At 41.3% G+C, this 12,950-nt stretch overlaps 1 protein-coding gene and 1 long non-coding RNA gene across 2 annotated transcripts in view; both read left to right on the top strand.

The window, feature by feature from the left end:
* The first annotated feature begins 1,504 nt into the window (after window positions 1-1,504).
* On the top strand, window positions 1,505-7,035 carry LOC115292035. The gene is made up of 3 exons (XR_003908768.1): window positions 1,505-1,588; window positions 2,979-3,050; window positions 6,939-7,035. It is a non-coding gene; the product is annotated as an uncharacterized LOC115292035 (long non-coding RNA).
* Window positions 7,036-10,796: 3,761 nt separating this feature from the next.
* Window positions 10,797-12,950, top strand: part of GPR160 (G protein-coupled receptor 160) — an 82,465-nt gene continuing 80,311 nt past the window's right edge. The window contains exon 1 of the mRNA XM_029939913.1: window positions 10,797-10,828. The gene's annotated coding sequence lies outside the window, so the exon portion shown is untranslated. The remainder of the gene's footprint in view (window positions 10,829-12,950) is intronic.

Genomic DNA, 12,950 nt, shown 5'->3' with positions numbered 1-12,950 from the left:
ACCTGCCTAAACTAAAATCCATGAGGATGCTCATTTTGTTTACCCTACTGCCACCTGCCATGTTACAGAGAGGAAGCAACACAAGACATTGTTCAAGGCTTCTGAGAACAATTCCATTTCCTTCCTGTTGGAAGGAAATAATGCTTTTTTTTCTTAATACAACATGAAATTATGGGAATTTTTTTCCAAATAGATTTGTGCTCTTAAACTTACTCCCTCCTAGAGCAACATTAAGAACCCCTTGCAGAGGGGCGCCTGGGTGGCTCAGTCGGTTAAGCGGCCGACTTCAGCTCAGGTCATGATCTCACGTTCATGGGTCCCAGCCCCGTGTTGGACTCTGTGCTGACAGCTCAGAGCCTGGGGCCTGCTTCAGATTCTGTGTTTCCTTTCTCTCTGACCTTCCCCTAACTCGCACTCTGTCTCTCTGTCTCTCAAAAATAAATACACGTTTAAAAAAATTAAAAAAAAAAAAAAGAACCCCTTGCAGATGAAGGCAGCCACGAACTGTGCATTTAGAGAAGGTAGTTTGCTTTGATATTGTCTGTGATCAACTTCCTGTTGCCTTTTAATGTTCTGCTGCCAGAACAGTTTAACTGGATAGTTTAGAAATGTATACACACACAGCAAATATTATAAAAGAAACTTTTATTATTTGTTATCTTTTGTTTATTTTTGAGAGAGCATGCAAGTGAGGGAGGGGCAGAGAAAGAAGGGGAGAGAGAGAATCCCAAGCAGCCTCTGCATTGTCAGCACAGAACCCAATGCAGGGCCCAACCCCATGAGATCATAGTCTGAGTTAAAATGAAGAATTGGAGCCTTAGCCAACTAAGCCACCCAGGCACCCTTAAAACAAACTTTTAAAATAAGGTGTAACATACCTAGAGGAAGGTATACACATCATAAATGCATGGTTCAGGGAAACATCCCACAGGGCACATACCATGTGACATCAGTCAGACCAAGCAGTAGAACTCCAGCCCCTAGAAGCATCCCCCACTCCTAACGCCTCCCAAGAACCTGACTCCTCCCCTCCCCAACATGCTCACTCTGACACCATGAATTAGTTTTCCTCTTTTTTTTAATGCTTTGTTTTTAAGAGAGCACGGATAGGAGAGGGGCAGAGAAAGAGGAAAGACAGAGGATCGAAAGCAGGCTCTACACTGACAGCAGTGCAAACCACGAGACCATGACCTGAGCTGACGGTTGGATGCTCAAACCACTGAGCCACCGAGGCATCGCTAGTTTCGCCTCCTTTTAACTTCATGTATCTGAAATCATCATGTGTAGTTCTCTGTGCTGGACTTTTCGACATTGTGAGATCTGTGTTGTATACAGCAGCAGTGCCTTCATTTCCTCTGCACAGATGATTAATCACATCCTGGATGGGAGGAGAACTACTCAGATGAATGGGAGGTCTCCCTCAGCTGGGACTCCAAGTGCAACTCCATTTCCTCATCTCCCAGTTTAACTTTGGATGAACAGAGCTGCCATTAGACGCTGAGGATGGATTCCTGTCTAGCACAGTAAATTCACTGTGAATTCAACTAGTATTTGCTGAGCGCCTGCTATGGACAAACCCTTGTGCTAGGTGAGTACTGCAGGGACAACAATCCCAGCCCCGAAGCTCACGCTGAAAAGAGGGAGGAATAAGCCAAGTACACAATAACTATCTTTCTAGGGCATAATCTGATTACAAATGATAAGACACATACAAGGTGCATTGGGAATTTTGATGGCAAAGGAAATCACACTCATTCAAGGGATCAGAGAAAGGCTTTAGGGCGCTGTCTGAGCCTTGGAGGACTAATAGGATCAGTAGAATGATCTGTGTATTTGGTTTTTTGTTTTTATTTTAGATAGAGAGTGCAAAATTGGGGGAGAAGGGCAGAGAGAGAGAATTTTAAGCATGCCCCATGCTCAGTGTGGAGCCTGGCACAGGGGAGCTTGATCCCAATACCCTGGCATCATGATCTGAGCTGAAATAAAGAGTTGGACTGACTGAGCCATCCAGGCTATAATGATCTGTGTCAATATTCCGGGCCAAGGCTATATGCTGAGTAAAAACAAGCCAACAAACCAAGTGAGCAAGCAAATAAAAATCAAAGACTATGGGGCATTTTATAGAAAATATTAAGTGTTCTATTGTCTTAATCATAAGGAATATTGTGGAGTGAGTCTAGAAAACCAGGGGAAAAAAATGTTAAAGCTTTTATTTTAAGCAATCTCTATGCCCAACGTGGGGCTTGAACTTCAAAACCCAAGATTGAGAGTCTCATGCTCAACCAACTAAGCGAGCCAGGCACCCCTGCAGGAAACTTCAGAAACTCTGTCTCCCTCTCTCTCTGCTCCTCCCCCCCCCTTGTGCTTGCTGTCTCTTTCAAAAATAAATAAATATTCAAAATCAATAAATAAAAACAAACAAGGGGGGCTATGTCAAACTAAAAAGCTTCTGCACAGCAAGAGAAAGCATCAACAAGATGAAATGGCAACTTCCTGAGTGGGAGACAATATTTGCAAATTGTATATCTGATAAAGAGTTAACATCCAAAATCTGTCAAAAGCTTATACAACTCAATAGCAAAAAACCAATCTGTTTAAAAAATGGGCCGAGGATCTGCATAGACATTTTTCCAGAGAAGACAAATGGATGGCCCGAAGGCACGTGAAAAGGTGCTCAACATCACCTATCGTCACAGAAATGCAAATCAAACTGCAATAAGATGTCAGTTCTCACCCGTGAGAAGGTCAAAATGACAAGAAATAACAAGTGTTGGCTAGGATGTGCAGAAACGTGAACCTTGTTCCCTGTTGGTGGGAATATAAACTGGCACTACCACTATGGAAAACAGTATGGAGTTTCCTGAAAAAATTAAAAATACAACTACCATATGATTCAGCAATCCCACTTCTTGGTATTTACCTGAAGAAAATCAGCATACTCACTCAAAAAGATATCTGCACCCCCACTTTCATTGCAGGATCATTTACAGTAGCCATGACATGGAAGCAACCAAGTACCCATCGACGCATGAATGTATGAAGACGACGTGGTATGTATAAATACAATGGGATTTTATTCAGCCATAAAAAAAAAATAAGGAAACCCTGCCATTTGTGACAACCTGGGTAAATGTTGAAGGCATTTTGCTAAAGGAAATAAGTAAGACAGAGAAAGACAAATACTATATGATGTCACATGTAGAATCGAAAAAAATTAAATAAAAGCCTGAACTCAGACACAGAGAATACACTTGGTGGTTTTCAAGAGACAGACGCTGGAATGTGGTTGAAATGGGTGAAGGTGGTCAAAAGATACAAACTTCCAGTTATCAAACAAATAAGTCATAGGGATGTAATGAACAGTATGATGACTATAGTTAATTATACTATATTGTATATATTGTAAAGTTGCTAAGTGTGTAGAAAGTTGTCGCAAGGAAAAGAAATGGTATTATGCATGGTGATGGATGTTAGCTAGAGATATTGTGGTGATTCTTTCACAATACATACAAATGTTCAATCATTATGCTCTACACTTCAAACTGTTTTAATATTATATGTTAATTATAATTACATCTTAATTAAAGAAAAAGAAATCGCTTAAGTGAAAAGACAGTGGAGCAACACCAATTACAATACTGAAATAAAACATTGTCAACCTAGTATTCTACCACTCCAGTGAGAATATCTTTCAAGAGCCAAAACAAAATGCAGATTTTTTCAAACATACAAGTTGAAAGAATTTGTTACCAACAGACCCACATTGCAAGAAATGTAAAAAGAAGTTATTCACACTGGGGGAAAATGGCACCTGATGAATTAGGGACCCACACAAAGAGTAAAGAGCACCAAAACTGGCCACCATTCTCAACACATGGTCTGGGGACGGCTGCTTGTCCCTTCCAGAAGGTCTGCAGGTTCTAATTAATTTCATAATAATGCTAATATGTTCCCGCCTTTCCATGCTCATTTTCTCAAAGTGTACTATGGAGTTTTCCAGTGTGATATGGCAAGAGGAGAAATGCACAGGCAGATATGACAATCTAACTTTCTTATATTAAGCCAGACATTCAAGAGATTTGCTAAAAATAGTACTGCTTTCCCACAAATGATTTTTTGAAAACGTATTTTATGTGATTTATGTTAACACTGTTGTTTTAAAATTAATAATTTTTTTCAATTTCTGCTTTTAAAAGTTTCAATGCAGTGAATAATCCACAGAAACAGAAGTTTTCTTAGCATCCTCAATCATTTTTAAGATTATTTAAGGAATCCCGAGACCAAAAAAGTGTGAGAGCTGCTGTTCCAGATCAGCTTAGCATTTAAAGGCCCTTGACAAAGATGATGAAAATGAGGGTTTGGTGACACATAGGGCCATGTGGTGAGAAAAGGATTGAAGGAAAGGCTTTAGAAATAGGATGCAGATAGAACAGAACCCAGAAAACCCAAGCTGGAGGTTTGTACCAAATAAAGGAAGGGCAGAAGCTTTGAGGAGATTGTCTCTGGGGTGTAAATCATTTACCTGCTCACTGTGGACCGGTTGTGCCTGGCAAATATAATTGCCTGGCAACCTCAGCAATTAGTTGTTGGAGACACAAATATGATCGCAGATTGTGGCTGCATTTAATGATACTACCATTTAAACTGTATCGGGGAGCACTTCACTGGCTCAGTCAGTAGTGCACAAAACTCTTGATTTCAGGGTTGTAATTTCAAACCCCATGTTGGGCATGGAGCCTAATAATTCAAAATTGATTAATAGATAGATAGCACCTGATGCAGAGGGACACTGTCCATATTCCTGGTGGCATCATCATTCACAGTTAACCTTTCCACCATCTTGTATCCATTCTACTTTAAAGAAATTGCAAACCTGGGGCACCTGGGTGGCTCAGTCAGTTAAACCGACTTCAGCTCAGGTAACAGTCTCACGGTTCGTGGGTTCAAGCCCCGAGTCGGGCTCTCTGCAGCTAGCTCAGAGCCTGTAGCCTGCTTCCAATTATGTGTCTCCCCTCTCTCTCTGCCTTCCCACCCCCCACTTGCACTCTGTCTCTCAAAATTGGATAAATGTTAAAAAATAAAAAATAAAAAGGTAACTTCCCTTAAAAAAAAATTGCAAACTTGCAGAAGAGACGATGGGACTCTGGATTCAGCTAGCCCTAGACTCAAAATCCCTCCTAATCTCTCCTTCACCTAAAAATCACGATGTGAGATCCTAACCGTTTCAAGCTCCCCTGCTGACAGTGTTTGTCTGGGAAACAAGACTGTGCGGGCTCCAGCCTGAGCCCTAACATTGTGGCTGCTCTCACTATACCCTGTTGTTTGAGCTCCAGCTTTTCCGATGAGCCTCAGAGCCGCTCAGACTTTGCCTCTGAATTCATTTTGTTCTCATAGCAATAAACGAAGGTTCCAATTTGCCACATCCTCCCTCACACTTGTTACTGTCCATCTTTTTTATGACAGCCCTCCTAGGCAGGGTCAGCTTCCAGTGTTTACAGCTAAGATGACTGTGGCTCATCTCAGAACAAGTCAAGTCATAAGCAGTTCATGGAAAACTCTCACTATGTAATGCTTCATCTTCCAAGTTGAGGGACTGCTCTGACTTGTACGAGCACAGAGCAGTAAGGAGTCAATATTATATAACCCCGGGAGGCAAGTAGCATTTGCCCATGAGGCTATGACGAATATTCCACATTTTTGAAATGGAGAGTTCCTGAAAATATATATTCCCAACTTCCAAGTTCCAACATTTGCAAAAGCTCCCTCTGAATCTTGGACTCCACATATAAATCTGGCCACAAGTTCCAGAGAATTAGTGTATCCCAGGAGTAGCCTTCCACCAATGACTGTTGGGGGCTGGTTGATAAGTATTCCAGTTCCTTCAACCTTTAGGTTGGATAGTTTTGTTAAAGATCCACTATCTCTCACTTTTAAATTGAGGAAAAATTCATGTACTATAAAACTTACATTTTAAAGTGTGCAGTTTGGTGGTTTTTATATATTCACAGAGCTGTGCAACAATCACTACTGAATGTTCTAGTTTCAGAATATTTCCATCACGTGGAAAAGAAACCCTATGCTTGTTAGTAACCACTCCACCCTCCACCATCCTTTCATCCTCTGGCAATCACTAAAACACCTTTTGTTTCTATGGATTTGCCTTTCTAGGAATTTCATGTAAGTGGAATCACATCATATGTGGCTTTTTGTAACCAGCTTCTTTCACTTAACACGTTTTCACGATCTATTCATGTTGTAGTATGTATCAGTACTTCATTCTTTTTTGTTCCTGAATAATATTCTGTTTCATGGATATACCACATTTTGTTTATCCACTCATCAACTCATCAGCTGATTCATTTGTGCTATCTCCACTTTGAGCTATTCATGTACAAGCTTTTGTGTGGACAGACATATATTTTCAATTCTCTTGGGTATATACCTGGGAGTGGAATTGCTGGGTCCTAACTCCATGTTTAACTTTTTGAGGAACTGGAAAACTGCTGAGCAGCTGCACCGAAATCTCACCAGCAATGAATGAGGGTTTCCACTTCTCTATGTCCTTCCTCATTAACACTTGTTATTGTCCATCTTTTTAATTATTGACCATTATTCCCTAATTATCTAAGATGCTGCTATAGACTGAATGTTTGTGTTCCCAAAAATTCATATGCTAAAGCCCTATGTGATGTATTTGAAGGTGGGAGGATGGTGGAGTGTGGAGTGGTTACTAACAAGTATAGGGTTTCTTTTCCACGTGATGGAAATATTCTGAAACTAGAACATTCAGTAGTGATTGTTGCACAGCTCTGTGAATATATAAAAACCACCAAACTGCACACTTTAAAATGTAAGTAGGTCATGAGGATGGAGCTTCCTGACGGGATCAGTGTCCCCGTGAGAAGAGGGGAAGAGCTAGCCCTCTCTCTTCGCCACAGGAGGATCCAATGAGAAGACAGACGTCTGCAAGCCAGGAAGAGGGCCTTCTCCAAGAACCTGGCCATGTGGGTGCTGGTGTTGGAACTCCTGCATCTAGAGCTGTGAAAAATAAAGGTTTCGTGCTTAAGGCACCCAGTCTATGGTATTGTGTTTTAGCAGCTCAGATGAAGACGATGTTAAACATCTTTTCTTGTACGTACTGGTCATTTGCATATCTTCTTTGGAGAAATGCTTATCCTTGCCCATTTTTAAATTGGGGTGCCTTTTTATTGCTGAGTCTGGCAGGACAATTTTGAGGTGCACATTCCACATTGTCGTCCATTTGAGATTAAGACCCATTAGGGCACACTGGTAACTTGCCTGATAGCACATCATTTATCAGTACCTTTTCTTCTGTATTAGTTTGCTGGGACTGCCAGAACAAAGTTTTACAGAACTGGGGAGACTTGACCACAGAAATTTATTGTCTCATTGTTCTTGAGGCCGGAAATCCAGATCAAGGTGCTGGGCATCTTAGTTTCATCCAAATGAGAAAAAAATCTGCTCCATTCCTTTATGCTAGTTCCTAATTGTTTGTCTGCAATCTTCAATGTTCCTTGGCTTACAGAAGTATCACTGATCTCTGCCTTCATGCTCATGTGGTTTTCTACCTCTGTGTGTGTTAGTATTTAAATCTCCCCTTTTAATATCAGATTAGGGCCCGTCCCACAATCTGAGATCCACGTAACCTCATCCTAACTTAATTAATTATATATATGACATCCTCTTTCCAAATAAGGTCACATTTTGAGGTGCTGGGGATTAGGAATTCAACATAAGTTTTAAGAAAAAACAGTTCAACCCATAACACTTTCCTTATTAACCTTTTTACTCCCCAAGTGATGTTTGCTGAGATCACTGCCCAATAAACTACATGCACTCAAATCCCTGTCTCAGGGCCTACTTCCAGAAGAGCCCAAATCAAGACAAACAATCAGGCCCTCACTAATTTTAAAGGCAAACATCAGTCCCAGGTCCTATGATCACCCTCTCCCAATAAAATTGAAACTCCCAGTGACACTCATCCTTTCTGAAAGAACCAAGGGTTTGGTCTAGAAAGCTGAACACATTGGCTACTTAAGAACTTAATATAACTTGGTAATTCTAGGGGTGGGAGTCTTTGTCAATCAAGCTTTTGTGGCTTATTTGGTGACATTTTCAACTTAAACTAAGATCTCAGAGTGGTTTAGTCCATTGAACATCCAACTCTTTGATTTCTGCTCAGGTCATGATCTCATAGTTCGTAAGTTTGATCCCCGTGTTGGGCTCTGCCCTGACAGCATGGAGCTTTCTTGGGATTCTCTCTCTCCTTATCTCTCTGCCCCTTCCCCACTCTCTCTCTCAAAAAATAAATAAACTTAAAAAGAAAGACTTCAAATGAGGTGAGTAGATTAGAAGTAAAGGCTTTTGCCAAAACTATGAAGACTGAGTAAAGATGCTGTCTAAAACTCTAGATAAAAATTGGACACATCACTATTCACTTTCCCCAGAGTCCCTCACATGCTCTGATGAGCTCTGATGAGCTGGAGTCTGAGAGTTCCCGAAACACACCAAGCTCTCATACATCATTCTGCCTTTGCCTAGGCTATTTTCTCCATCCCACCAACAATTCACAAGTCCTCACACAATAAGTTCCAGCTCAAATGTCACTCCTTATTTTAAGTCATTCCCAACTTAGTTTAATCAGAGTGAATTCCAGGACCTGTGTGGCAGCTATCAGTCCAGATAGGCCAGTGGCCTGGAGCTCCTGGCAGTCATCTTGCCACCATATGGAGTCTGAGAGTGAAGCCAGCATGGAGATGAGCAGAAAAGAGAGATGGCGAGAAGCCAAGAACCAAGACATCATTCAATTCCTGGATCAAATCATGCCAAACCCTGCCAATCTCTTGACATTTCCATGTCATGTGCCAAAGAATTTTACCTTCTTGCTTAACTCAGTGTGAGTTGGTTATTGCTTTTTATAAACGAATCAGAGATCTAAGATTGATTCATATGAGATATGACTTCCAAGACACGGGCAGGATGGCTGTGGACCATTATTTTAGCATACCAGGGGTCCTAGAATGACACAGCACCTAACTCCAGGTCAAGTCTTTTCTGGGTAGAATTTGTTAATCAAGTCATATAATTTGAAAGTTCCTTTTATGTTATAATCTCAAAAACAATATTCCCTAATGTTTTAACCAAAAAATTGAGGAAATCTTTATATTTTCACTATATCTGTACACTTAGTGGATATTCAATTAAAATACCTAGTTATAATTTTTCTATTCCTTAGATTCTCAAATTTTATTTTATTTAAAAAAATTTTTAATGTTTATTTTTGAGAGGAGAGACAGAGTGCAAGCAAGGGGAAGGGCAGAGACAGAGGGAGACACAGAATCCAAAGCAGACACCAGGCTCTGAACTGTCAGCACAGAGCCCGACGCAGGGCTCAAACCCATGAACCATGAGAAAATGACCTGAGCCAAAGTTGGATGCTTAACCGAGGCACCCAGGCGCCCCTTGAGAATTTTGAATTTTAGAACTAAAATTTTAAAGGTCTGGAGTCAGCTCCTCTAGTTTTATAGATGAGGAAACATTTGCACAGACAGGTTAAATGGCTTTGCAAAAATCCTGCTGCTAGCTAAAGAGGGATGGGGGGAAGCTGGAGGGATAGAACTTGGGTCTCTCAAGTTTCATGCCAATTCTTTTGCATTATACGTCTATCCCAAAGCATCTAGCACAGTACTGAGCACCTGGCAAGGGCCTGATTAATGAAGAAATAATTGATGGCCCATAGGGCCTGAGAGCATCAGCTCTGAGACTTCTCAAGAGCACAGGATAAATGTTTGCAGAGCCTCCTGGCTGCAGGATCCCTAGTTTAGTTGGCCTGCATTAGCCCCCTTAGTGCCGTTTTGCATCACAGCTCAGATCTCAAGTGAACGGGTTTCTTGCAAGTCAAGATGATTTCTCCAGGGTTGCTGCCAGTAATGCCGGAGGCAGCTGGGATCGAAATCGTGCAGCCTGAAGCCCCACTCTTTATTGCTGCTTTGCAGAGCCAGGTGATTCGAAGAGCAGGTCTCTGGTTCTGAAATAGTAACTTTCTTGTCTTTTAGGGGAAGAAAACCCCATAATCACCTTTAAGAATTTGGGTCCAGGTGGGAAACAAGCTGGTCTATGACATGCACCGTGTTGAAGGATGTGGTGTCTTGAAGTCACCTTCTCCCCCAAGTGATGGGCGATCACAGGTGGGCCTCTCAATTAAAAAAACCCTAGCTCTCAAAATATCACCATCTGCCTCAGTGACCAAAAGCTCAGAGCCACCCTAGACATGACAGTTTAGCCCCCATACAAAAGGCTTCATGCTTGACTTTTGAACCCCCTTACTCTCTTCCTCATTTCAGAGCCAAAAATCACAGTAACAGTGCAGATAAAGGGGAACCAACTGGTCTGCTGCAGACTCAATCACCAGAATTGCACGGAGCCCAACCCCCAAATCCTTCCTTGTTCAAGGAGTCCCTTACATGGCTCACAAATGCTCCCCCATGGTCACAATGGTCCTCTTGTGACCCTAGCCAGCCCCTCACCCATGCTCAGTGCCCACCCATGCTTGGTCTCCATCCCTTCTTTGCTATTCTTCCATGACCCCTTTACCAGAGTGGCCGCCCGGGTCATCACTCTCCTGATGCCACGTCATCTTATCCTAGCCCCCCTCCAGCTGGGCTCCGGCACTCACAGCTCTGCCCCTTGGAGCCTTCCAGTCTCTGGTCCCATCAGTTGTCACTGACAGACTCTGTGTCATGAAGCATTTCCCTGTCTGTGCAGGAATGTGATGCCAGGTGCCCAATTGGTTGGACTGGAAGGTGAGGTGAGTGCCCTGCCAGGGCCAGCTTTCTGGGAAGCATGAGAGCTATTGGCAAATGTCTCCCTAAACCAGCCTAGGGAAATGCTTGACAAAATACTCAGCTCCCAAAGAGTCCTTATTTCGTAGATATACATGGTGAAATATTTACAGATGAAATGATACAAAGTCTGGAATTCGCTTCTGAACAAAACATGTGGGAAGGAGTGGGTGGGCATAGATGAAGCAAGACTGTGTTAAGAAGCATGAAGCTGGGTGATGGGAACATGGGGGTTCCTACCACTATCCCACTTTTTTCTGCATGTTTAAAATCATCCATAATAGAAAAAGTTAAGGGGGAGAAAGCCCTCACATTTCACTTTATATCATTAAAAGAATATCTTAACATTTGGATATATTTTACTGTCTAAATAATTGCCCAGATTTAAAAACTAAATAAGCCCAGGCATACAAATATTTGACAAAACCATCATTTTCTGTAGTCACTGGGGTCACAGCAGAGGGGAGAAAGCACTGGATATCTTGACGATGCTCCTTTTGAAACAATAATGGGCCTGTCCTCCAAAGAAGAAACACATAAAACTCTAGAACATTATTCCAATAATTTTATTCAAACAACTAAAGCTATCATCTGGGGAAAGACTTGATTAAGTGGTCATTTTGACTCTTTATGATGTAGGTGATAAACTGGCTAGACTTGTCTCAGAATTTTCATTCATTTAATTTTCAGGCAGCATATTAGCATTTGACTCCCTTTGGATCATGAAACTGTGGTTTTTAGCCTCAGTACAAATCTAAGAAAAACAACTTGAGAAATGGATAGCATTTTCTTTGGAACTCCTTGATCTGCCTTTTCAGAAACTCCTGTGAGGCATTATGAGGTAGTGAAAAGACTACAGGCTTTTGAGTCAAAATTTGACCTGACTTCCATTTTAGACACTTGCTGTGTGACTTTGGGTAAGTTACATAACCTCTCTGAACCTCAATTTCTTCATCTATAAAATGGGCCTAACATTATCTACTTTACAGAAAGCTGTGAGAATTATGAGTAAATGGATGTATAATGTGTGTTCCATCACAGACATTCAATTAATGGTACGGTATTGGTTTTATAACTGCCTCTTTCTCTTTAGCCCACTCCATATCTCCTAATATGATTCCTAGCACATGGTCAGAATGCAACAAATGTTTGCTGGATTGCATTAAACCTGGAGATGGTAGAGTTTGTGGGAGGAAGTAGTAAGACTATACCCGAATTCAGTGTATTTTATTATGTTCAATATGTTGTATGTTATATTCCATATTCGATAGGGCTTTTAAAAAAGATTGTGAGCTGTATAATGCTAAACACTAAGGACTCAAAGATGAATAATACATGATCCTACCCTCAAAGAGCTGAGTCTCGTAGAAAACACAGTCATTTGATTATTTGAAAATTGGTAATTTCCCATGTTTTATATATATGAATCAGAATATTTAATTAGCCAAAGAGAGGGGCCAAGATGGCGGACAGGAAGGGAGCTCTGTAAACTTCGTCTGCCCCATCGATCGAACTGAGAAGGACATTACTCTCATCTGCAAGAGCGGAAGGAGAAAATACGGACTCCAGAAGGAAGAGAACCTGAAGGATACCTGAGTGAGTGAGAGAATATATCTCATCCCTACCTCTCCTCTCAACTGGTCATACACTTTTAGACTGTCCACTGTCCTTTGTTGTCTCTGACGCCCTTTAATTTTTTTTAATTTTTTTTTCTTCTTTTTCTTTTTCTTTTCCTCTTCTCCTCTTTTCGTCTCTTTCCTCTCCATTCTCTTTATTTTCTTTCCCCCTGTTAATGTGTTTATTTGTTTGATTCATCTGCGCGTTTGTGTGTTACTGTTCCCTCTGTGTGTGTCTGTCTGTTTTCCTTCTTAGGGCTACACCAAGAAACAAGCCAAAGTGTGCAAGACAGCAAGTCCCAAATACTGCTGAGTAGGGAAATAAAATATTCAAAGGCACAACAAGAGAAACGGAGAGACACCATTAAAAGAATATTTCCTGAAACAACAGGCCCTGGACAGTCAATAAGCCTCCTTTAACAGAGAAATATTAACAGGTGCACAGTTCACAACGAGCTTTCTAAAGGTGACA

The sequence above is a fragment of the Suricata suricatta genome, chromosome 5 (assembly GCF_006229205.1).
Source record: "Suricata suricatta isolate VVHF042 chromosome 5, meerkat_22Aug2017_6uvM2_HiC, whole genome shotgun sequence".
In the NCBI taxonomy this organism is placed as follows: Eukaryota; Metazoa; Chordata; class Mammalia; order Carnivora; family Herpestidae; genus Suricata; species Suricata suricatta.
The sequence above is the reverse complement of the archived record's forward strand: the minus strand, read 5'-3'. Positions and strand labels throughout refer to the sequence as shown.